We start from the raw sequence: 24,724 nt of genomic DNA, 5'->3' as shown, positions 1-24,724 counted from the left end.
TATTATCTCCATCTCTGTCACAAAGATAGCATGGTGACACTGCCACAAAGCTGTTGTAATTTGCCTCAGGCATGGCTGTAATTTGGTGGTGGTTGAAGTGATCCCTTTTTTTGTGGGTCTTATCACCCCCTGTCCACAAAAAACACTCCCAGACAAGAGCTGCATGCACCGGTAGGGCGGAAATTGGAGGTAAAACCAATATGAGCCTCACTCTGCACAACTTTCAAGTGAGAAGAGCTCAAGAGAACAACTCACAGCCTCAGATATTCCCACAATTGCACCAAAAGCAGCATCTGACCAAGTCAGGAAAGAAACCAGCTCGAAAAAGAAAAAAGCCCTTTTCCCCAGAAATATGTATTCAGGGAGAACTCTGCAGCTGCTGCTATTGGGACAGAGAGAAGAGTGAATAAACTCTCTCTCCCAGCAGACTGCAGAGCAGCTCCCGCTGGAAGGGACCACATGAGGAAACAGTGCTCACCACAGCCCCATCAGGGTGAGCTGGGACAACACCACGACTGTGGGAGGACCAGGACGACTCATTACTGGCAGTATGAGCTGAAAGCATCCATAGACAATTGAAACCACATGGCATGAATCCCCCTCCAACCCCAAGGTTAGTGCCGATCCAGCTTTCAACTCAGCGAGCTACATAAACCAGACGAGGTGCAGCGAACAATGGCTCATGCGGGTGTCCCAGTTTCCACCAACAATGTCAGCCACACTGGTGGTGACTCAATTTGTTTCCATCATATGCTCTTTAGAGTCGCCTCTGGCAGCTTTATTTTTCATTCTCCCTTTCCAAGTGAACGTTATCCAACAGCAGCGGGATGAGTTGGCACTTGGGAAAACGCATACGAAACTCCGTATTCAGATCATACCTCACGATTCCAGGTTTGAGGGTTGCTCCTCCTCCTCCTGACCCTTCTGGCCCAGTTTTGGCATCTAGCTCAGAGCATGACATCTTACCAAACCACTGTTGTGTAAAGCAAAAGAAATCAGCAATACCCATATAAAACATTAACAAAGAAATGGGTAAAAATGGATATTTATCCTCTGTATACATGTACCTGCCTTTTGTATAGAGCTGTACTACATCATCTTTAGTGTAGAAGCAGCAAAGTATTCCGAGGAAATAAATATATATCTGACCTCAGTGAAAAAATTTTCTTTCTCCGTGTAACATACCATAACTTGAAGTTTGCTCTCCCAGCATTATTTGTTTAATAGAAATATTTTCTGTACCACCTTGTTCTGGCAGAAAGTCAGAATTTGCATTTATATGAGGTAGTTTATCAAATATAACATACAGAAGTCTGTTAAGTACACATTGCATTTTGTTTGTGAGAAAATCTGTTTGTATTTAATGTGGTTTTTAAATTAACCTTAATGAAAGCTTCTGAAAATTGTTGTTCTAAGCATTTGAAATATGCAACAAGAACTAGTGGAAGACATAAACATGTTTTCCATTATATGTTATCAGATAGTCCAAAATTACTACAAAAAGAATGTGGGACTATGTTAAATTAGAAAGATAAGCAAGCATTTAGTTAAAAGGCAAAGGTCTTTAGAAGAGTAAAGCATCTGACGGTTAACCCCAACATCTTATGATCTCCTACCAAGAGTAGGACAGCACTCGCAGAATACAGTAGGGTGTTTTAACCGCATCCATGGCTAAGAAGGAACAAAAAAAAGTCATGTTTCACAGAAATCCCGTGGTGGGTGTTTGTTCAGTCACTCTTTAGAGAGTGGTAGCATGGCCATGGCCATTTTTAAAGATCTTACTCAACCAATATCAAATATGTTTTGCCCTCAGTATTTATTATCTTTTGAAAAGAACCAAACATATGAACTTTACAAATGGCCTTATAAAAGAAATAAAAATGTATAATCCCTTCAATTATCAAAACAGCATTTTTTATTGTCCTCTGCTGTCTGCTGATTTAATTTTGTCCTTTGATGGGCTGCTTTCTGTTGATAGTCACAAGGGTAGCTTCATGAAGGACATAATGTAGGGAGAAAACATCCCATTGGTATCATGGCTTCCTTCCCATCTTTTCCTCATATATCCAATTAAATATATTATAAAGAATAAAAGGGTAGTGTGGAAAAATTGCCAAACAAGGACAGACATCAACAAGACATTTAACATATCATGTGAGGAGTGAGGCAAGAGGTACCTAAGTAGCTCGTGGATGAGTTGTTACAATAATCATTCAGAAAACAGCAATAAAACCATCACTGGTAATGATCAAGTAAGGGAAGGAAAATCTGACTAACGACATTGTCTTACTATTCTGGTAACCCTTTGCATAGAGTGAACTCAGTCAAATCAGATTTTAATCAGAGCGATATTTTTCTGGAAACTCTTCCTTCCCAACACATTCTGGCACTTAACCAGTGCTTGAATAACATTCCCACAGCAAGTCCCAAGTCAAGCTTCGTTTTCATAATCAACTTCTCTGGAAAACAGGGAAATCGAGGGGCTTTTCTCAGAACACCATTACCTTCTCTGAGATACAGAAAAAAGGGGTAACACCCAACTAGCAGCCACTATTTTCAAGATGAAAATTTCTAAACTCTAGGTGCTGGAATTATGTTTGAATCTGTCCAACATAAGGGCCACCTCCACTGAGCATCAGAAGCTGCTCTTTGACTTCCTTTCACTTATATTTTCTCACTAAAACATTGGAAAATGGGATCATTTTCCATTTCATTTTGGAGCATAGTATGGGCAGGTGAATCCAGCTGTCATCTAGGTCGTGCAATACTGGAAATCCTGTTTTGGATCACGTCCTCAGTATCTTGTTTAAAGGGAATAATTTCCTATAACTGAGTTACAGATTGCTGTGCTCATATGGTGGTCACAGAACTAGAGCTCTGCTTTGCATTAAAAGTGGAATTTTTAATAGCCAGGGAGGAAAAAGGAGAAAGAACTGAGAAGTTGCAGTATGAACATTTTGCAGTACAGACCAACCCTAAATACCACGCAGGCCCATTGCTTGTCGTGTCCAGGGCTTTGGGGGTTCTTTTCAGTTATATCAGACAAAGGGTGGGTTGGAAAGTTTGGGAGAGCCAGCCTCCCAAAGTCCTCCACCCTTTGGCTTTCCTGAGTTTTCCTGGAGGTTGTTAGCCAGACTTTTACAGCCATGAGAGGCAATAGAAGCTCTTGGATCTTTCAAGTTCCATGTTAAGAGGACAGAAACCCTAAAAGCTCCCACATTTCTTGCTTTTTGGCTTCCTAACTGAGCCTGGAGGGTTTAAAGGGCTTGACTGAGTTTCTCATGTTTGCAAGCTCCACACCGTAGTTGGGATGGGGGATGAACAGAGCTGTTGTGGGAATGCTGAGAAGCCAGACTGGGTGAGGAGAAGACCTCAGAACAATAGCAAAGGGCTTGGGGACATCTTCCGCAAATAAGAAAGCTCTTGGTGTACACCACAGCCACGTTTAGGAAAGTTTTCTGAGCCTTTCCTAAATAGCTAAAGGAGATTCTTTTTAGGCTTTTTTTTTTTTTTTTTTTTTAATTTTATTTTGAGAGCTGGAATGAACAGAATTTGCATAGTCTTCGGACGCTGTGGGGGAACCAAGCTTTTGTGGACAGGCCAAAAGATAATTAAGGCAATTATATACTGCAAAGGAATATGTTGTGCTATTCCTAAAGGAAGACTTTTGGCCAGATAGAACTGATGACAAATATTTATTTTCTTCTTTTGGCATTAATAGTCTTAGTAGGCAGTATTAGGAACACTTATCAGTATTCATATATGGTATTAAGGGTGGCATTTTTATTATGCTTAATGCAGAGTTCTTTCACATGTTAATACAACACCCATTTGTTTTAAGAAGATATTAAATATCTAATGGCAAAGTGTTGAAAATAGGATGAGATTTTGGGCAACTTCGGGAAGACCGGGGGTTGCATCTCTAAAGCCAAACCATGTGAGTTTAATACAATGGGGAAAATTACCTGGGAAAAACACTGGAACTGCAGCGTGATGGCCCGTGGCACAGAAAGGATACAGAGATCTTTGAGCAGGAAGCTATTTGGCAGCCTTTCTGCCTTAGCTGGCGGAGAGCAGCCAGGAGCTGATTTAGTCAGTGGGTAGGAGAGGCAGCTCCCAGTGAAGAGTTGAGAAAGCGAAGGCGGTCCCAGTGAACTATCAAGAAATAGCGATCCGGAGTTATTATGTAACATTAGGGTCAGAACTGGAGATAAGAGGCTGATGCATCACAGCATTAGCAAACAGCCAGTGTTAATATGTTTGCATAGATAAGGCAGATTTGGCGTGGTACACGGGCATAAAAATGAGGAGCCAACACGAGCTGAAACGGAGCTCAGAGCACCACTGCCAAGAGATGTAATTCTTGTCTTCATCTCCTTTGAATATCAAGGTTTATTTAGTTTACAAACATATGGGTTTTCAAAGCTATTACAACTGTGACATCGATTTAGAAGCTACAGACATGCAAGAGGTTAAGATTAGAGCTGGCCAGGAATTTTCTTACAAAACAGAATTTTGCTTTTTAGCCAGGATTAGTTAAGACAACTGAGCCTTACAACATCATCCTGCCAGGTGAAAAAATGACTCACTTGACAAGCACAGTGCTGCTGGGATGAGTCCTTTTAAACTGTGTATTTACATAAACATTTATGGGGTGTTATGATTATTAAGAAAAGATGTGATAGGGAGAATTGCACCTTTCAGTTGCTCAGGCAAGGGGAGGATAGTTTGGGAGCCACTACCTTCCTTTGATTTATTAAAGTGGTGAGGAAACTCTTGCTTCTCTGTACAGCAGGGTGGGTTATGCCTTCATGCCATGCCCTATACCCACTATAACCTGAGGTTTATTAAAAGGGTATCAAAACAGAAGAACAAGTATTTTATATCTGAACTTAATTAAAATTGACATCTAGAAAACAAACAAACAAAAAATAGTAAACAAAGAAAAGCTTGTTTCATAAAAAAATTCTTTACTGGAATAAATGCCCAAATATTAACATAAGAGAATCATAGAATCATTTAGTCTGGAAAAGACCTCCAAGACCCTCAAGCCCAACCTTAATACTACTACTACTAATGATAATGATAATGAACAACACATCTGTCTTTTTAGCACACTAAAGCCCCTGCTACAAAAAGAGAAAAGCAGCAGAATCCTGTGCCAAATCACCACCACATTCTCAATCAAAGAATTTTGAACTTCAGCTCAATTTGCTCAGACGCTGGGGATTATTTGGGCAGAACCTGAGATTACAAATCAAAGAGCACAGAGCAGCACATGTATATGTTCCAGTTATGAAAGCTGCTTAATGATTAAAGTCATCTATGCTAAAAAAAAAAAAAGAAGAAAAAAAAGCAAAACTGATGTTGAGATCTGAAAGTATGTCTGTGGATTGACGGGGCAGAGGTTAAATCCAGATGAGGGTCACTCAAGCCTGGTGTTAGGCTAAATGAGTACAGCATTAATGCTGAAAAATCCTGGCGCTGAGCTCACCACCTGTCTGCTGCAGAAATCCGAGGTTCAGCTCCAACTTGAGGGTTACTTGCATTTACGACACTTATGTGCTGCTAACCAGGGAGGAGGAAGTAGATAAATCTGGCTGTTGTTTCAATTGCTGCTACCATCCTTAAATTACTTTTGTCTGCTGCCTTTTTAAAAGGCACCACTTCTCACTGCAAGTGCAACAGGATGCTTGTACTGTGGAAATATGACAGAGAGCAGTTTCAGTGTAGCAGGGCTTGAAATGGTGAATCCTGTCAGGAAAACAGAGCACAACCTTTCTACTTTTGGGTTTGGTTTTTTTTTTCCTTATACATTTTTCCTTTACATTCTTATTTGCAATTTTCTGCAGGAGAGGTCTGAAAAAGCTAAAGGAGAACTGCAATTTTTCGATCCTGGCAGTGATGACAATGCAAACATTTAGGTCCTGATGTCAACAAGAAAAATGTCTTACTGACTCAGAACTGAGCTTTGTGTAACATCAAAGGGTTAAAATAACCAACACTTAAAGGAAAGAAGCATAGATCACTTACAAGACGTGTTCTATTATTTGCTGAAAACTTGTAGGGCGGATGTAAGCTTGTTATCATTCACCAAAAGATAAAATTTGCTGCAGAAGGTACACACTTTGCAAATGTAGAGCAGCTAATCTCAGACCACTAATAGATTTAACCTTGTATATTCACAGATATTTAAAAGTGTTATGGTTTGAAGGTCAACTCCACTGTCTCCGAGTACAAGGAAAGCAAAGAAAGGAATGAAAATTAGAAAGAATTAATTCTTCAAAAAGTTTTTACAAATCAAAACCCTGCAGTTTCACACTGAGAACAAAAGAAGCATATTAAACACCAAAGTTTATCAAGACAAATTAGGTCCCAGTTTCAAATTTTCTTTAATCTTTTGCATCTGAACGTTTTTTTGCCTCATGCTGTTTTCCCTAGTTAAATGTTAAAATGAATTCTAGCCAATACCATTGACTTCCTCCCTTAAAAATATTGAGACACATAATAAAAAATTAATTACTTCCCCTAATTTCCGTGTGATTCTTTAAAAAGATGTAAAATTCATTTAAAGTAAGTGGCGACTTTGTCTTTGAAGATCACGACAATTAACATGGATCAAAGCTTAGGTTCTGTAACGATGATAGCTTATTAGCATAATGAAATTAACTTAGAGACAAGAATCTTTAATAGGTACAACAAAAACGCTTTAATAATACTTGAAGAAAATTATGTATTTGCTAGAAGTACAACAGTTTCAGACTTTCTATCCAATTAATAAGTTGTTAATTAACTCCTTTTCCAAACAATGTGCACTTTAAGTTAACATCTGCCCATTGGATAACACTTTCCAATGGTATTTTTTTTTTTAATATACTGTAGAACTGCAACACTGTTTTACTGGGAATTCCTTGTAGGACTATTCTTATACTAGGGAAACAGGACCCAAATATAGTAATATGCTTTCTACAGCCAACCAATTAAAAAAAAAAAAAAAAAAGAGAAGGCTTATTTCAAAGATGGGGAGGAGGAATGGGTAATTCCTTAATTCTGGCTGCATTGTTTGTGTGTAGTCTCAGATTTCTTTGCATTTTCAATAGAAATTATTTTCTGCAGTTTCTATTCCCCTGCAAAATGGCTCTCCGCTGATTAGTGCCTTATATAGACCTGATTTGGGAGCAATTTTCATATATTTTTAAAATATCTATTTATAGTTCCATGGTACAAGATTTTACAGTCTTGTTTTATAAGACCATAAATCAATAACTATTGGTTTTGAAGATACGGAGAGGGAAGGTTGGTCACAAAAAGTTAAAATAGAACCTTATATATAAAACCAGTGTTTTCAAAGACTTTGCTTCGTAGTGCAGAATAATAAGGGCTTTCAGCACTTGAATTTTTAATTAAAATGACACACTTTTGTTTTAGGGGCTTCTGCCTATAGAGTGGTGTGGGGATCAAAAATTTCACAGAGCATTTTGCAAGTGGATTTGGAGAACACACGTGACTCTGCACTGCACGGGCTGCTTAGGCCAATGATGGAACAATTAAAGAGGCCTTATTTGAAACAAATGAGTTATTATATTCTGTTGGGTCAAGGATTCATGTTTTAATAAATCCCTAATTACAGTAACTTTTCATTTAATCTGGCAAATTCTAAGCAAGCTAAGAATTTATGAGAGTTGGAATCAGCAATAAAAAATGCCTGTCTGCCATTCTGCTCAGGGCCACACAGGTTGAACTCATTTTGAGGAGCTTGGAAGGCAGGAATGTATCTCCTGAACAGGGCACTGGGACATGGTTACACCTATGTATGTATAAAATAGTATTATGCATGTCTAAAATAATATTGTGCATGTATAAAACAATATTGTAGGTGTATAAAATACACTGTATATTAAACCATGCTTAAAATTGTATACAGAATTATTATGTTATAGTCATTATTAATAATAACCTGGAAAGTCTTCAATCCTTGTTTATTCAGAAATAAAAAAGAAATAACAAGAATCAACCAAATCCCCAGCGCAGCTCAATGCAATGAGAGCATTTTTGAGGTGGGTTATTTTTTTTGCCTTGGCAAACTTTTCTACCACGACCTGTGACTACACAAAGCTTCTTGTGCACCATCCAGCCAAAACTCTTCCAGTCACTACTGGCTGAGCTCAGGATTTCTATTTCTGATCATGTGTGGTGCTGGCCAGGCTCCTCTCAGCTCCTGGTATGTGGCTGTCAGACTACAGGCACCTTTGAAAAAAAAGCAAAATTGAGTCGTAATGAACGTTTCCATGTGAAATTTTTAGATTTTGAATTTTAGCATTAGGATTTGCTGGTCCAACACCACCTTGAGTGCAACTCCCCCAGCCAAAGGCAAACATTGCCTCCCGTAGAACAACACCCTTATGAGAATTAACTAATGAATACCCAGCAAACAAACATAGCACAGGTTTTACCATTCACTGTAACACCTCCTTCTTTGACAACAAGGTGCCACCAATAACTCACATGGAAACTGCATGACAATGGAGAGAAATCGAGGAAACTGCTGTTTTCTGCACACAAACAGGCAGCCCCTCTACCTTTTCAAAGTTTATGGTCTCTTTACTGACCATAAATATGTAAAGTCCTGTGAATTACATCTGTAGCTGGCTGAAATTCCTTTTTGTTGTTGTTTCATTTTGAAAGTTGCTGGGGTGGGTTTGGTTGGTTGGGGGTCTTTTTATTGCAAATCGGAATTGGTCATTTTTCAGAATTTCTCCTAAGTTATCAAAGGCTGAAAATCCTTGTTTAGAAAAAAAATAGAGCAAGAACTCTATTTGTGTGACATCAAAGGGTTAAAAAACCCAACACTTAAAGGAAAAAGGCAGAGATCACTTAGGACACATATTCTATTATTCGTTGAGAACCTGTAGGGTGGATGTAAGTTTATTATCATTCACTCCTCCCTGGGGCCTGAGCTGCCCAGGAGCAATGGGGACAGCACAAAGGATATTGGTTGTGCCTCCATTTACTCAACAGCTTCCAGGTCTACCTTGTTCCCTGGATCTGGGGCAATTCTGCCACCAAAATTGCTGCAGGGATTAGTAATATGAAAAGCAGAAGGTTCTTCTCAGAGGAGACTGACCCAGTCCTGGCAGAATTTGGGGCCATGCCCTAGGGATGTCCTCGTTAGCACCCAGCTGAGCTCTCCACAAACTGAGCTCACCCACTTCCAGCAGAATCTTTCTGAAAACAAAGACACTTCCTTTAAACTCCTGGCTTTTGGCACACCACGGTTTTTTGAGGTAAAACATTTCCAAATTGTAAATCCATCAGATATCTCCCCAGTTCCAAGTTCCTTGGTATCCAAGAAATATGATACAACCTTGGCTGGGAAGTGCAGTCGAAAGAACATCATCACCTATTGCCTTTCCTGCATACTTCCATGGCATACCTATTTTTCCGTGGATTACTCCCAAACTAAGAAAAGTCTCTCTCCTTGCCTCACAAAATCCAGTGTTTAAGCTGTACAAGACACTGAGTGCAGGCCAGAAACATTACAGGTTCTTCTAAATAAGACATTATTATTCTTTACAGGAGGAAAAAAGAGATCAGGCTCATCTCTAAGCTAAGAAATGCACTTACTGTTCCAAATTTTGAGTCAATATTGAGAGTTAGTTTATACATAACTCTCTAGCGGAGATTGATACAATGCCAGAAGATACTAAATTCTCATTTGTAGTGAATGACCACCACACAGAATTGCCAGCTGTGAGTTTCCTTTATGATAACAAAGAGCCTGCCAGGAAAACCCTCGGTACAAAAATGGTGCTGATAAATACATCGATTTAAAGATAACCAGTACAGCACTTCCATTGTTCACACATGGTTTCATTTTTTGGTCAGCAGAACATATTTCCCTTGCCCAGCTTCTCCTTCCAACAAGGTATTTCAGCCTTTTTCCTGCTTTGGAAACAGAAAACTCTATGACTAAATCATGAATACATGATTTAGGTTGGCCTGGCTGGACACACACAAGAGCAGGATTTGGCTGTTGAGAAATGGTGAAGTAGCAGGTTTTTGAAATTATATAATAGCATTCTTCACCCATCCTATTCCAAATTATCTGCCTAGACTTAAAAAAGAAAGGTCTACTTTTTATTGATTATTCCCTTTGAAATATCACCTTTGCCAATCAATGTGGTGTTGTTAGTCCCAGCTTTCTGGGATTTCTTGCAGTTGTGCCCTGGATTTGGGATTCTCTTGATGGCCCTGTTCTTTCAGTGGTGCTGTTCCTGTCTGCTTTCAGAATAATTTCTCTTTCACACTTCATTTGCATGTTTTTCTCACTGCATGGGAAAAAAACCCAAACAAGCACAAGTTTCCTTGTCTCCAGCTTCACAACTGAGCAAAACATATATTCCCTTTCCTTCCCATTCCCCCTACCCTGCTGTAGAGTTGGAAATGTTGCTTCAGACATTCATATGCAGCATTGTGGAAAACCATGAGCAAAAATCCTGGCTGTGAATTGGGAAAGTCTGAGCAGGGGCCCTTTGGATAATGACCTGAAGGCACATTGCTCTAAAAGGACAGAATCTACCCAGGCTTCAGGTAAAGCCGTAATTTCATCTTTTTCAATTCATATTGGTTTAAAGAAGCTTTAAGTTTTACTTGCAGATTTGGATAAGTACCTACTAAATTCCACCTTTTTAAACAGGAATTTTTCTTCAGTACTTTTGCCTTCATTGACAAGGGCTTCTTAAATCTCAAGTGCCCCATGACAGACAAACTGACTCAAAGGAAGAGCTCCGTGGTGGAGTCAGCCCAATTACGATGATTTTACTCACCACTTGCAATTTAACTCTTTCTTCCTGTAAATGTTGCATCACACACTGAAGACTTCAAGGCAGAAATCACTTTAGAAAAGTTACATCACCTGTTTAAGAAAAACAAACAACCTAGAACCTAAGTTATGATGGAGGTGTTCCTGCCTATACCCACAATTGTGCTGTTACCTGCCCCTCCTCTTCCCCTCATGAAGTTGTAGAGCAGGATGAGCCTCCCCTCAGTCTCCTCTCCAGCTGAGCAGATCAAGTGACCTCTTGTGTCTTCCCCTTCTTCTTTCACCGTTTTTGTAGCCCAAATTTGACAGGTTGGGGTTTCAGGGTCCTGCCCAGCAATTTTCATTTGCTACTTGTATTGTACCAGCAAGAAAAGGCAGCAAGAGCCCGCTCCAGGCGCAGCCCTCGCTTCTGAGTTACATCCCAGCCACAACCCACAGCATTGCCCTGCTCCTCTTGGCCCTCATTACTGAGCTCTCAGCATTCTCACCCCTCTTGTCGCCTCTTTAATAAGAAATAAAGTTGTTTGTTTATTTTATACCTATTTAACTTGTCATTTAAGATTTGCAGAATGCCATCAATCTCTGCCTCAGCACGTTGACCTCACTTTAATTGGTGGGGCTCTAAATTCTGCACAGATGTTATTACTGTGAATTTAACTTTATATAGCAAGAAATTCGGGGCTGCCATATGCTGTCTTTTATGAGCTTGCAGTTTGCAATGAATATCCATGACTAATGCTTGTGACCCAGGTAAGCCTGTGATTAGGGAAGGTAAAAAGTTTACCCAACTTTATTGCAGCACTTTCAGTAATTTCACCAACAACTAATGAACACATCTCCCCTGCCTCTGCGTTGGTACAAAAATTGCTTGGCTCTTCTTAATATATCTGTCAACATCTAGAGCCATTCTGGGACTCTCATGAGTCAGCCAAAATTTTCTACATTCATAGATTGCGTATCGGAGGGGATAAGATGATTTCCTCTGATATCCAGCATAAATCAGACATTTTTTATGTTTTTCTAGTGGTTTCTAGTTGTGCTTGGGGGGGTTGGCTTTTTTTTGTTGAATAAACTGAAGCAAAACTTTCTGAAGGATAGTAGGATTTAGCCAGGTGCTAAATCCAGAATTCAAATACATCTATTAAGTCTAGACAGAGGTAGAAAAAACAGAGATACACGGAAAATTGGGAAAAACTTTATGAACTGTGATCTATTGTAAACATCTCAAATTTCTTTCCACCCAAAACAATAGCTTCAGTTTAGTTGAAGCTCCAAGAAAACCTGTTCACTGTTAGTGAACTTATTGGTCTAAAGGCCAGGGAGAAGAAAACATTATTTCAGCTGAAGGGAAAACTGGAGAGAAAAAAAGTAGGAAAAAGAAAAAGCCAGTGGGTTTGAATTAGTCATACATATATTTGCAATGCAAAGTAGGAGAAAGTCTTCAATCAACAGAGAACTGAGGTTGTGGTGCCTCCTCACTGCAGGAATGGAGTCAGGAAAGCAAACTTATCCCAAGATAGAACTCTCCAGGCTTTCAAAAGTGATTATGTGGAGTGCAGCAGCAGGTAGAGGCACCTGTACATCAGAAGTCCTTGCCCAGTCTTATTTCCATGTCTCAGCCTTACTCCTGCTAAACACTTCGCCCAACGATCAGCAAACAATAATAAATTCCTGCTCACTGTCAATAACATTTATCACAACCAGAAGCATAGAAAAAAATCCTAAAAATATGAAGAAATCTGAAGCACTACAAAGTTGAAGTTGCTGGTTAATAAGTAGAAATATGTTTGCAGCAGGTCCTGTGTTCCCAGCAGCTCTGTTCACATCTATGGAGTCAGGTCACGAAACAGGAATTGGAGCGGTGCTCTCATGAGTCACTCTGCTTGGAAACCTTTACATATTAAAAAAAAAAAAAAAAAAAAAAATCCACAATCAAAAAAAGCCCCCATGTGTTAAAAGTATCTCAGCCAAGCATGTTATTTCTCTTAAACATACAACAAAACACAACTGTCTTCAAGGTAAATATCCTCTGTTTTATTACCTTAGGTCACCTTTCAGTGCTGTAATCATGCCATTAGGATTGCAGTTCCTGGCTCCAAAAGAAATAACCACCTAACTATAAAATTCTGGTTTCCCAGTCTATTTTGGGGGGACAACCAGAGTTCAGTGGGTCTGAGCCCCCACCACTGAAACCGATGGCAGTAGGTTCAAGTCTCCTGCTGCATGGTGTATCCCAAGGAGAATATTTTTTTTTCTCAGCTGCAGTTTCTAACAGATGTTCAGGCAGCTCATGTCATTCTTCTGAACTAAATTAGAGAGCTGTGTCAGGAAAAAAGTGTGGACAGTCTGTGTCACCCACAGATGCACCAGCAACATTCCAGCTGGTACCACCAGGGGCTTCTGTGTTTCTGGTGTTTTCTTTTGTAGCCTAAAAAAACTTTGAAATGGGGAAAAGAGGAAGTTTCTTCATTTGCCTTATAGGTGGAAATGAATTTGAAGAGTAAATCATTAAAATCAGTCTTCTACAGGTCTGCATGGGGTCACCAGAGTGACTCCAAGGATCTTAGCTTTTCCTCTGAGACTTTTTACCTTTCTGTGCAATATCCTCCAGGATAAGAGCCCAAACCCTTTGGTTCCAGCCTATTACAGCTAGAACAGGCTGAGAGTGTGGGAATTCCATATTTCATATTTCATAACATATTGTAATGCGTTATGTTTTATTGTCACTACCTCTGGAGCCAGGAAAGTTGCATCTGTCATGAGTAACTTCTGCAAAAAATAGGATAGTGGAGACCAAAGAATAACAAAAAAGATTTCACACTAAGAGGCCCCTCCCTGCAACAACAGCATTCATCAATAATGATAATATCAAGTGGCAGCAAGACACAAGTGTCCTTAAACTACCTTTGTGCATCTCTACACTGTTTTCTTGTCCCATCCTGCAGACAAGGTTTGGATCCTGCCCTCCCAGGTGGTCCAGATGTGTGCAAAAGCTGCATCAACAAGTGTTAGGTAACACGTCCATAGAACAAATCAGCTCAGCACAACCCCAAGAGATGCTCAAAGCTACTTTTAATCCTGGACACGTCAGCTGCTGCTGGGCTTGACAGGCCTGACTTACCATGGATGTGCAGAGTAGGACTCCAGTGGCCCTTAAATAATGAATTTATTCTTTTTTAAGAACAAGATTGCAGGTATACTTCAATCCCCTTTCAAGGTGACTTTTTAGCACTCTGCTGTGTATCTGCTGTGTTTCCTGAGGTCAAATCAGTGGCAGCTTTAATTGCACTTACAAGGAATGCTGCTAAAATGGGCACAGAGTCCTAAACTCAATGTTTTCTTCATTATTTTGCAACTTTGGGAGCCTGCCAACATCGTTGCGAGATTTGGCATGCACTTACCTGGAAAGAATGAGGCTTAATATTTCATTTCAGCTTTGCAAGGTTTCCTCCTCCCGCCAAAAAAAGAGCAAGCAGAAGAATCAGAAACACAGACAAAGGGCAAGGCTGGTCCCTCTGATGTGGGTATAGGCTCTACAAGGTTCTGGAGGGCTCTCCTGGAAATCAAGAGCAGCTCCACCACAAGTGGCTGCACCTTTAGCAGCTGCTCCACCACTCTGCAAATTTGTGTTCATGGGGAATATTCTTACCTCCTCCTTCCTAAGGCTGGATTGGTAGGTCACAGCATCATTAAGGCTGGAAAAGACCTCTAAGATCATCAAGTCCAAAAATTAAGAGGTGAGAGGTTTATCACGCTTGGAGGTGTGAACTGCAAAAGCCAAGCTGAGAGCCTCACCTGCAGCCTTAAAGCTGTGTTTAACTCCTGCTTTAGACCTTTAATATAGAAAATAATCCTCATGCAGCTGTAACTTGGTACTTGGAACGCACAGACTACCTCGTGTTGACAATTTTAATGTAAAATGCTTTGACAGCCTCAAAAAGGAGTGGAAATAAAAGTTACCACAAGAGCTGCTGCCCACCAATACCTTGGCAAGTTAAGGCCAGGTTGGACAGGTTTTGGAGCAACTTGGTTTAGGGGAAGATGTCCCAGCCATGGCAGGCAGGCTGGAACAAGGTGAGCTTTAAGGTTCCTTCCAGCCCAAATCATTCTGCGATTTTGTGAAATCAAGCTTCTGCTTTCCTGGGTTGCTTCAACAAGGATTCAACTCACCCACGTAAAGTGAAGGTTTCCCTTTTGCTGGTTTAAAACAGGGCTTCCACAGGGCTGAGACCCCTCTGGAAATCATGACATTGGAGCTGGGTTTCTCATGGGCCAGGATGGTACTTACGCAGTGAAGGTGCTGCCTGGAACCAGGGTAGTTCCTGAGGATCCTGCCTGGGGTGAGCATCAGGAAAGGGAGACCCACTGCAGTGCCTCCTCCGTTGGGATGCTTCAGCTGTTGAACAGAAGTGTTTTCCTGGTTAGATTCCTGGAGCTGTGCTTCCCCCACCCACAGTGTCCAACTTCCTCCATGCACACTGCAAAGACTCCTTGACTCCTGACTCAAGCTAAAATAATCTAGCAGGCCTACAATTTAAGCACAGCTATGTCAAAACCCTTCTGTGGATCCAGTCTTCCCTCTGCAGCTGCCTCACTGGAAGGATTCAGCTACTTGGGAAATGAAGCACTGTTCACTGGGAATGAGGATGTCAGATACAGCTTCCAAAGGAGCGATGCCTCGGTATATTTTGGTTTCATATTCTTATGTCAATGACACTGGTAGGAAATGGGAAAAGGTAAAAGCTCTGTGAGGCGTGCAAAATGAGCATGGACAAGGAATGGGAGTGTGACAGTAGGGGCCGGCACGGCTGTCACCGGGACCAGCAGAAAACATCCCCTAAGGGCCTGAAGCCCTTCCAGCACTCCCTACTCGAAGAGCTAAATTTTGCTGTTTGCCTCAGCGGCATAAATCGGCAGCATTCTGACTGAATCCCATAAAAGTAAATCAGTGTAAGTGAGGCCAGACCGCGGCCCCACAATCCTGCAGGAGCAACGCCGGGAAAAAGGGCCGGCGATCGCAGCGAGCGGCGGCTCCCGCCACGCTGGTGGCAGAACACGGAGTCAGCCAGGGAGCAGCTGGGAGGCAGCCAGATGGGCAATGAAAGGGGCACAGCCAGCGCCTCAAAAAAATAGGTTTTTAATTGTAGGAAATTTTGCAAGACATAAAATTGAATTATTTTCCTTTTTGCTCCAGCAGCAGAAATGTAAATGCTGCCGTTTGCACAGAGAGGGGTTTTTTAAGTTGTTGTTGAGAGGCTGCGCTTAAAAAGGGGCTGGTATTAATCATCTCTACGTCAGGCAAGTTTAAAGGGGCACATGAGGCAGTTCCTTGGAGGAGCTGATGGACAGGAGTCTATTTTGCTGGCTGGTGTTTTTTTCAGAGAGGGTATCAAATGGGTCCACGTGGCATGAACAGAACATAGCTCCAGATGGGAGAGCAGTTCCCATCTCTTGCAGAGTAAATCTGCTGTTTGAGACTATATTCTATGACTGAAATTTTATACATATGACTTTGTTGGAGCTGGGATCTCTTCCTTTGAAAATGTGCTACAATAATAATTGCATTTACCAGTTGCCAGTCCTTCTCGCGAAACGTGGGGGCTTTTTTTTTCTGTTCGGATTGTGAAATTAATTGTCTCTAGCTAATATAATTAAAAACAAACACTTCGGATTTCAGCAGAGGGAAATGGGAAGGGAGAAAGAGGAAAAAAAAAAAAGAAAAAAAGCAAACTGCAGCCCTGATTTTCTATTGACAACAAGAAAGCTCTGCCATCCCTGAACTGTTTAATTATTGAAATGAACTGTAACAGTACACTGGATTGTTGCCGAGGTCACCGAGTAGTACTGGATGTCAAGAGGAAAGCAGCAGCTCCAAGAGCCCTGCAACGCCCCAGGCTCCGGGTGAAATCCCACACACTTTTTCTCAAGCATTCAGGCTCTGATAGGTAGCCTGATAGCACGGCCGATTTGCTGGTATTACAGAGGTCCGACGGTGCTTGCTTGTTTTAAGACGAGCCAAACTATGCTCTGGTGACCACCGTGACGCTGTGATTCCCATGCCCTATCGCATTCCTCTTTCTCAGATCCCAGGCATTTTTTTTTTCCCCTACGTGCAGTCCAGGATGTAGACAAATGAATTCCAAGTGACCTATGTGGGGGTGGACTCTTTGGAAACAAACAACAAAAATAAGATATCTCCTGTCCTCACTTTTTCATTTGCTCGTTCCCTGGATACAGTTTATTCGTGGCAATGAAATACACATTGTGTCTCTGGAGTTAGATCCAGCAGCAACATCTTTACCACCCCCTAACCTTGGTGCTTTTTTTTTCTCCTTTTTTTTTTTTCTTTTCTTTTCCTGATTTCCTATTTAAGCCTTTACAAAAGACATCTTGTTTAACATTATCTGCTCCTTTGGAAGCCAGGCTGCCCTTTAAAGCCTATCATATCAAGGCTTGCTATTGATTTAAACAATGTTTTTTTACTGGAAAAAGTTTAGGAAACTGGAAGTTTTGTAAAAAATTCTTGTCCATATCTGCACTGGTAAGAGGGTCTGCTGGACAAATAATCACTGTTTGCAGGGAAAGGGAAAAACTTCTTTAGAATCTTTCATAGTGAAGAAAATCCTATAGATACAAAAACTGCTAAAAAGAAATAAAACTGCAGTTGAGGAACAGACAATAAACATTTCAGATTGCTTTATGGCACACTATTACAGGCAACTATCTTGCTTAAGTAGGCATAACATTTTTCACAGTATATATTTAAGGTTTTTTTATGGGGTGGATTAACAGCAGGGAAACATAGCTCTTAAAGGGAGGGGAGAAATAATTTGTGCCACTCCAGTGGCCTGATAGGTCACAAAAATCTTATAAAAATGGCCAGAGAAATGCACTGCATGGTCAGGCAGGAACAGCCTCCAGCCTACCCTGACGCTCGTGTTGTGGACTGCACACAGAGCCCACGAACAACAGAACCTGGGAGTGAGCCCTGGGGTCAGTTCTGGCCCTGCAGGCACTGGGGAGGCTGCACTGGTTTCCAAGAGTGTTGCTGGGACACCTGTGGAAGATGCAGCTCTGCAGTCTGGTGAGAGCAGCACTGGAAAGAGGTTTCTGCTGGGAGACACCGCTCCTCTCCCACCACTGGCACTCTTGGAGCATCCATGAGCCCACTGGCAGCAGCCCCTTGTTCCTGCTGTCAGAGTCAGCCTGCCTTCCTCACCACAGGCCAGCTATCAGGCTGTTTGGGCCACCACAGCCCCCCCATGGACCTCAGCCGTGCTGCAGAGTGGCTCTCAAGGACAGCAAGCTATGCAGCGACATCCCCTTCCAGGCTGCCAACTGCTGCTAGCTTGAAACAATGAAACAAAGAATAATGGGAAAAGAACAGCACTGTGCTGGATTCCCTTTGGCTTCATTAAAATTAGTGACGTCCTTCAGTTCTGGGTGCTCCAGAGCTCTCCTGGCTGTGCACAAAGCAGAGCCCAGAGGGGCAGGATCCTGCCTGGCAGAGGGTTCTCTGCCCCTGACTCCATGGGCTGATGCGGTGGGTTTGCCAGTTCACAGAATCCCAGAAAGGTTTGGGATTGAAAGAAACCTTAAAATCCATCCTATTCCATCCCCTGCCATGGGCAGGGACACCTCCCACTGTCCCAGGGTGCTCCAAGCCCTGTCCAACCTGGCCTTGGGCACTGCCAGGGATCCAGGGGCAGCCACAGCTGCTCTGGGCACCCTATGCCAGGGCCTGCCCACCCTCATAGGCAATAATTCCTTTCTAACATCTAATCTAACCCTGCTCCCTGTCAGTTTAAAACCAAATCCCCCTGGTCCTATCACTCCATGCCCATGTGAAAAGTCATTCTCCAAATATTTAGCTAATTTTTTAGCAGTCCAAAGGAAATGAGAGGAAACTGATTTTTGTTGTTCCCCATGGAGTAACAACTTGCCCTGTTCCCCAGTTTACTTTTACCTCCTTGGAAACAAACACTTTTTACTCCAGATGCTCCCACCAGTGGCTGAGTCCTCATGGGACCTCCTTCACCATCCTGGAATATGCAGAGTTGCCACAGAGGCAGAGGAGCTGATCTCTTTGTAAATTATGTGCACTGAACTAAGCAATTTAACAGTTCATTCCCCCAGGTAGCCACTGACCACTGTATGTCTATCTACTTAATCTGGCAATTAATCTCTGGGAGGCTGGTAGTCATTTTAGATTAACTTTTTAATCATAAAAATTAGTAAGCAACTTCCTTCTGGTTAATTTTTCTTTTTATTTGTTAGTTTTTCCACATATTTCCGGTGGTCATCTCATCTACTAAATTCGTTCATCCTTTTCAATGCATCACTTTGGGAATCAGAGGTGGGGGGAGGAGGGAGAGTTGCTAAGAAATTGGAAAACATTTTACATTTTTTAAGTAGGTAAGATTAAACGTTTGTGCCATAGTTTACAATTATAATAAAATAAATCTAGAAACTATTTCATGTATGAGAGCATGTGCATTAGAAAACATATTTCTGTAACAGATAACCATCTTCTGAACAGTAGAATGCTGGTAATTTGTCAGTTTTTCTTTTAATTAAAACTGTGAATATAGTTCATGCTCTGTTTGATTCAGTGTCAACATTTTGGATGGGGGCTAAAACTGATTTCCTCTTAAATCTCTGCATTTCTCAGGACAACTGATGAAGTGTGCCTTAACATTAAGCTCATGAACCCATGAGGTTTGCCTCTTTCAAGATCAGTAAATCAAGAGATATTAGAGCAACAGCCCTGATAAGACTCAAGACTTCTAACACTTCTGTAAATGCTCTCTTTACCAAAACTGCATCCATTTTTCCTCTCAGACAACCTGTTTTAATTCATTGCATCATTACCAAGCTGGTCCACTGTAAAATGAATTAAAATTACGCTAGTTAGGAATTCAATTCTGAATATTTTTCTCAGTGCAAGCCATGAAACTTTTACACTATTTAATTTTTTTTTTTCTTAACAACAGAAATATCTGCCTGGTGTTTCTCTAAATAATTTTAAAAAATATTTTCTTTTTTGAATTTTCAGTCCTCCTTTCTGGAAATATGGAAACTTGCATGGTCTGTGTTGGAAGGGACCTTAAAGCTCATCCAGTTCCACCCCCTGCCATGGGCAGGGTCAACTTCCACTATCCCAGGGTGTTCCAAGCCCCATCCAACCTGGCCTTGGACATTTCCAGGGATCCAGGGGCAGCCACAGCTTCTCTGGGCACCCTGTGCCAGGCCTCCCCACCCTCACAGACAAGGATTTTTTCCATATATGCAACCTAAATTTCTCCTCTTTCAGTTTGAACCCAGCACTCCTTGTCCTGTCACTACATTCCTGATGCAAAGTCCCAGATCTGGGTGAGTTTGGAGCCCCAGACCTCATTTCTGTTACAGAGAGTGGAAACAACCACCACATTTCTTTAAAACACATCTCACCGTATTTAACTCCAAGCCCCTGCTCCTTCTACCATGCTTATTTTAATAAATACTCATGGCACGCAATAAAATTAAAACATCAGTGAACAAAACAGATCCACATGAATTTTTCCCCAGGGATTAGGAACAGAGAGGAAGCACATCTGGTACAGGAGAGTTGTGTTGCTAACTGTGCTCAACTGCCCCACTGATAGGTGAGTACAGCGATAATCTCATTTATCTGCAATGTACCTGAGTGCTTCTTGGACCAAAACCTGGGGAGGGCAAAGGCAAAGACTAAAAATTGAGAAAGCCCACTCAGAAAAGATGGCAACTTTCAGATGTAATCACCCTGGTAGTGAGGTACTTGATTCCCTGGGAATTACCTCAAGACAAACACGGTGAGAATTACGCTGGAGAGGATGTGAGGAAAAGCACACCATGAGAAAGAGGAGCAGATGCATCTTTTGAGCTCAGTATTCCTCATGCCTCTAACTTCACATGCCCTTTACACAGCCTTCTACTAATTTTTCTACACTGATAATCTATAGAACCTAATTACACAAAGTCTAAAAAAGCTCCTTCTACGAAAGGCATAATGCTGATATCTGAGTCACGAGCACAGTTAATGTAATCTAACACATATTGCGGGAACCTACTGCACACAGATATTACCAATTAGCACATGATTTTAACAATCAACATTCATGCAATTAATAGAACACTTCATATTCCTTCTAATTTTGAGCTCTGCATGAGCATATGTTATCATGACGGAATGTGGGATCATTTATTTATACTGGAAGCAAGGCACCACATAGAAATCAGAGATGCTGAAAGTTAGCCTGAAACTGAAACAGGCTCAGCTTTGCATTGAGGAAAGAATATTATTAGTATGACTTCTAAAAGTTGAACATTTACCTTACCTTCTTGTTGATCCTTGCTGTTGGTGAACTTCTGGAGAGGAAACTGCATCCTGATTACAGTTGGGGACTACAACAATCAGTTCATCAGCAAGCACTTCTCTCTAAAACTGAAAACTATGACTTAAACATCACTCAAAAAAAAGAGTAAACATATACTGCTTAGATATTTAAATATATATATTTTTTTCCAAAGATAACAATAGCTAAGCACCTTGTTTTCCATAACATATTTATTATTTTACTTTGTTGTGAACTGGGAAGAATTACTATACTTACAGGGCAGATGAAGGTTTGAGGCATACAGAGAATAAACCCAGATCCCCACAGCGTTTAGCCACACACTTACTTTGAATTCCATAGGATTTAGGGATTTGATACCTTTAGGATCCAGTCCTGTCTATTTTTCTGGCAGCAGAGGAAGCAGGGAGGCAAATACCTGTTTCCCAGAGTGGTTGCCAGCTTCCCTTACCTGTCTCTCTCTTCTTCCTCCGTGGAGCTGCTATCAGCAAGAAGCAACAAAACCTTACTTTAATTACTGAAGCCATAGATGTGTTACTGGCTCATTAAGGAGACAAGATGCTCAGTGAAGAAGGTGTTTTTTACACGTAGATTGGAAGGACTCACACTGCACTGCTGCAGTGGCTGGAGCTGCTGCATTCCCTGTCTGGCTCTGAGAAGGATAACGTCAAAACACTGGGACTGTGCGAGCCTTCACTCCAGAACATCCTCACATCTCCAGCTGCCTGGTTGCAGACATGTCCCACACATGGTTCCTGCCACTGAACACATTCCTGCAGGCCTTCCCAGCCAAACACACCCTTCAGGAGCTCCCCCTGGCAGCCTGAGTACACACATGTGCCATGCCAGCATCCCACCGTACCGACCGTCCCTTCAGTTTAAGAAGATCTCTCCTCTGATCCTGCTCTCCATATGCTTTGGAGAATGTGACAAGAGTTGCTGTCACCAGGGAGTCCCTTTCCACTTGCAGTGGAAGGTGGTGGCTGTCCCCTCTTTGCCTTTCCACTGGATTAGGAACAGCATTAGATTCCCTTGGGCTTCTGCTTTGGGAAGAGCTCTAAGCCCAGCACGAGGAGGCTGCAGGTGCAGGGAATTCTCTCCAGCAGCAGGTACCAAAGCACCTTAGACTGCAGATGTAGACTCTAAATCATTGTGTCTTTCCCTCTTTCAGGACGAGCTCCTGAGAGAATTTGGTTTACCACACATCTGACATGTACTTATGAACAGGAGAAAAGCAGCCATTCTCTGGGTATAGCTGTATTTCTAAAAAATGTCAGACGAGTATTTATGTCTCCCATTGCTGTCCCCCCCATCGAGGGAGCCTTCACAGAAACATCAACTTTTGGGCTGCTGCTGTTTTAAACAAGAACAGATTACAGCAATCTACAGGTTGTCAAAGAAAAGAGAGATTTCACCTGTGACTGCACCTCTCATGTTTATCTCAAGGGCTCTCCAACCCGGTATTGGTAAAAAAAAGTGGTGAACCCTCTGTGAAAGTCAGTGTCTGGTTGTGCAATATGCACTCTTGGAAAGAAGGATGCAGTTCAGTCAGTCCAGATTTCCATGACGACCAGGGGAGATGCACAATTATATAGACAAACAAGAGGGGGGAAAAAAGGAACCTCTCAAATTCAGTTTGCCCAAGGTAACTTCAGTGCAGATAATAGAGCAGCATGAGTGTCACTGACAGGGAGGCAAACTAAGCATAAAGGTTTCTACGCTGATTAAATACATTAGCAGTGGCCTTCCTGCCAAAAAGAAACCAAGAGATACTTTTTTCCACCAATGTCTTCAGTAAACTTCCATTTTTCTTAACCATTATTTCTATTGAAGGCTTTGCTGCACAAAGAATCCAGGGGGAACAGGAAATCACATAACGGTGCAGGTTGGGGAATTCTCTAAAAATACGTAACCATGGCACCCTTGTCATTACCAATCAAGTATTCTTGATAAAAAGTAAAGTAATTAGCCTTTGAGAGGAGCATAAAGCTAATTAAAAATGACAACTTAGTCATCTCAACAAACAACAGCACAGAACCAGTCCAGAGTTCTAACTATAGCAGCGACGTGATAACCTGACCTGCCACAACCACTTGCCTTCAACCCCTTAAAAGAAACCAGTTTGTGAGAGTGAAACTTTGATAACCTCTTCCTTTGTTGTAAAATTTAGATTTGTCTCATCTACCATCCAATATTTCTGTTTGTTCTCTGAGTTTCTGCATCTTTTTCTAAGACAGTTTTGCCCAACTATCAGAAATTTTTGTAACTGAAATGATGGAAAGTCGTGTAGTCTCCTAAAAGGAGATGACAAAATGTGAAGCATGAACATATGCATTGTCAAAAAAATTCACAAGTTGCAAATGAGTTTAGTCTCATAACAAAGTTGCTTGCTCAGAATTTATAAATAATAACCAGAAACAAAAAGAAACCACTGGTCTCTCACTGAGAGGGCAACTGGGGTTCTGTCCTCTCACAGGTGGTAATGACAAGGTTTTAATTAATTTCTATGGAGCAAGAATGAATCTTTCTTCTTTTCTTGCTCTGCAAAAACCCTTGAGAAGGACACATTATCAGAAAATTATTACAATTACCACCATTTTTCTTAGCAGGTGTGTTTACTCACACTGCAGGTACAGAAGGAAAAAAGTTGCTGTATTTTCGTGGAATCATGGAATGATTTGGTTTGGAAGGAACCATCAAGATCATCCAGTCCCACCCTCTACCAAGGTCAGGGACACCTCCCACTGTCCCAGGTTGCTCCAAGCTCCATCCAGCCTGGCCTTGGACACTTCCAGGGATCCAGGGGCAGCCACAGCTGCTCTGGGCACCCTGTGCCAGGGCCTCTCCACCCTCATACAGAGGATTTCTTCTCAGTATCCTATCTAACACTGCCTCCTGGCAGTGGGAAGCCATTCCCTGTGTCCTGTCCCTCCATCCCTTGTCCCAGGCTCCTCTCCAGCTCTCCTCGAGTGCCTTTAGGCCCTGGAAGGGGCTCTGAGGTTTCCTTTTTGAAATCACCAGATTCTACTAAATATTTCCTAACATAAACGTTTATATTTTATATATATATAATTAAATACATTAACTGCAGCCAGCAACCCATGGCACTACATTCCTTAGAGCTGAGAGCTCATTCTCTTTAAGAATTAGAGTTATGGAATCACAGGATCATTAAGGTTAGAAACAACCTCTGAGTTCATCAAGTCCAACCACTACTCTAACAAAGCTGAAGTGCCCTAACCTAAGGCGTGTGCACACAACAGAGTCTCCACAAAGTTGTGATGCAGCTCCTGAGCTCATACTCACAGATTTAAAAAGGATAAACCGGTACTGTGATGGGCCAAGCCCAAACATTGGCTCCTCAACAGGTCCTGCTGAGTGATGCTGGTACTTCATTACACTGACAGACTTTCCTCAAGCACGCAGGAAATAGAGATTTGATTCTCAAAATAAGGATTGACTGGAATAGCAAAAGAGGTAGAAGAGGTTATGGTTATGTTTTGAGTATCCCACATTAATATTTGACTAT

The 24,724-nt window shown here is 41.5% G+C and overlaps 1 long non-coding RNA gene across 1 annotated transcript; it reads right to left on the bottom strand.

Moving 5' to 3' along the window:
- Nucleotides 1–12,031: 12,031 nt before the first annotated feature.
- On the bottom strand, nt 12,032–24,243 carry LOC309575213. The gene is made up of 3 exons (XR_014226596.1): nt 21,178–24,243; nt 15,111–15,218; nt 12,032–12,713 (listed from the first exon to the last, which is right to left on the bottom strand). It is a non-coding gene; the product is annotated as an uncharacterized lncRNA (long non-coding RNA).
- Nucleotides 24,244–24,724: the final 481 nt, after the last annotated feature.

This window comes from Coloeus monedula (genome assembly GCF_965178545.1).
Source record: "Coloeus monedula genome assembly, chromosome: 7".
Lineage (NCBI taxonomy): Eukaryota > Metazoa > Chordata > Aves > Passeriformes > Corvidae > Coloeus > Coloeus monedula.
This window is presented reverse-complemented; position numbering and strand designations above follow the sequence as displayed.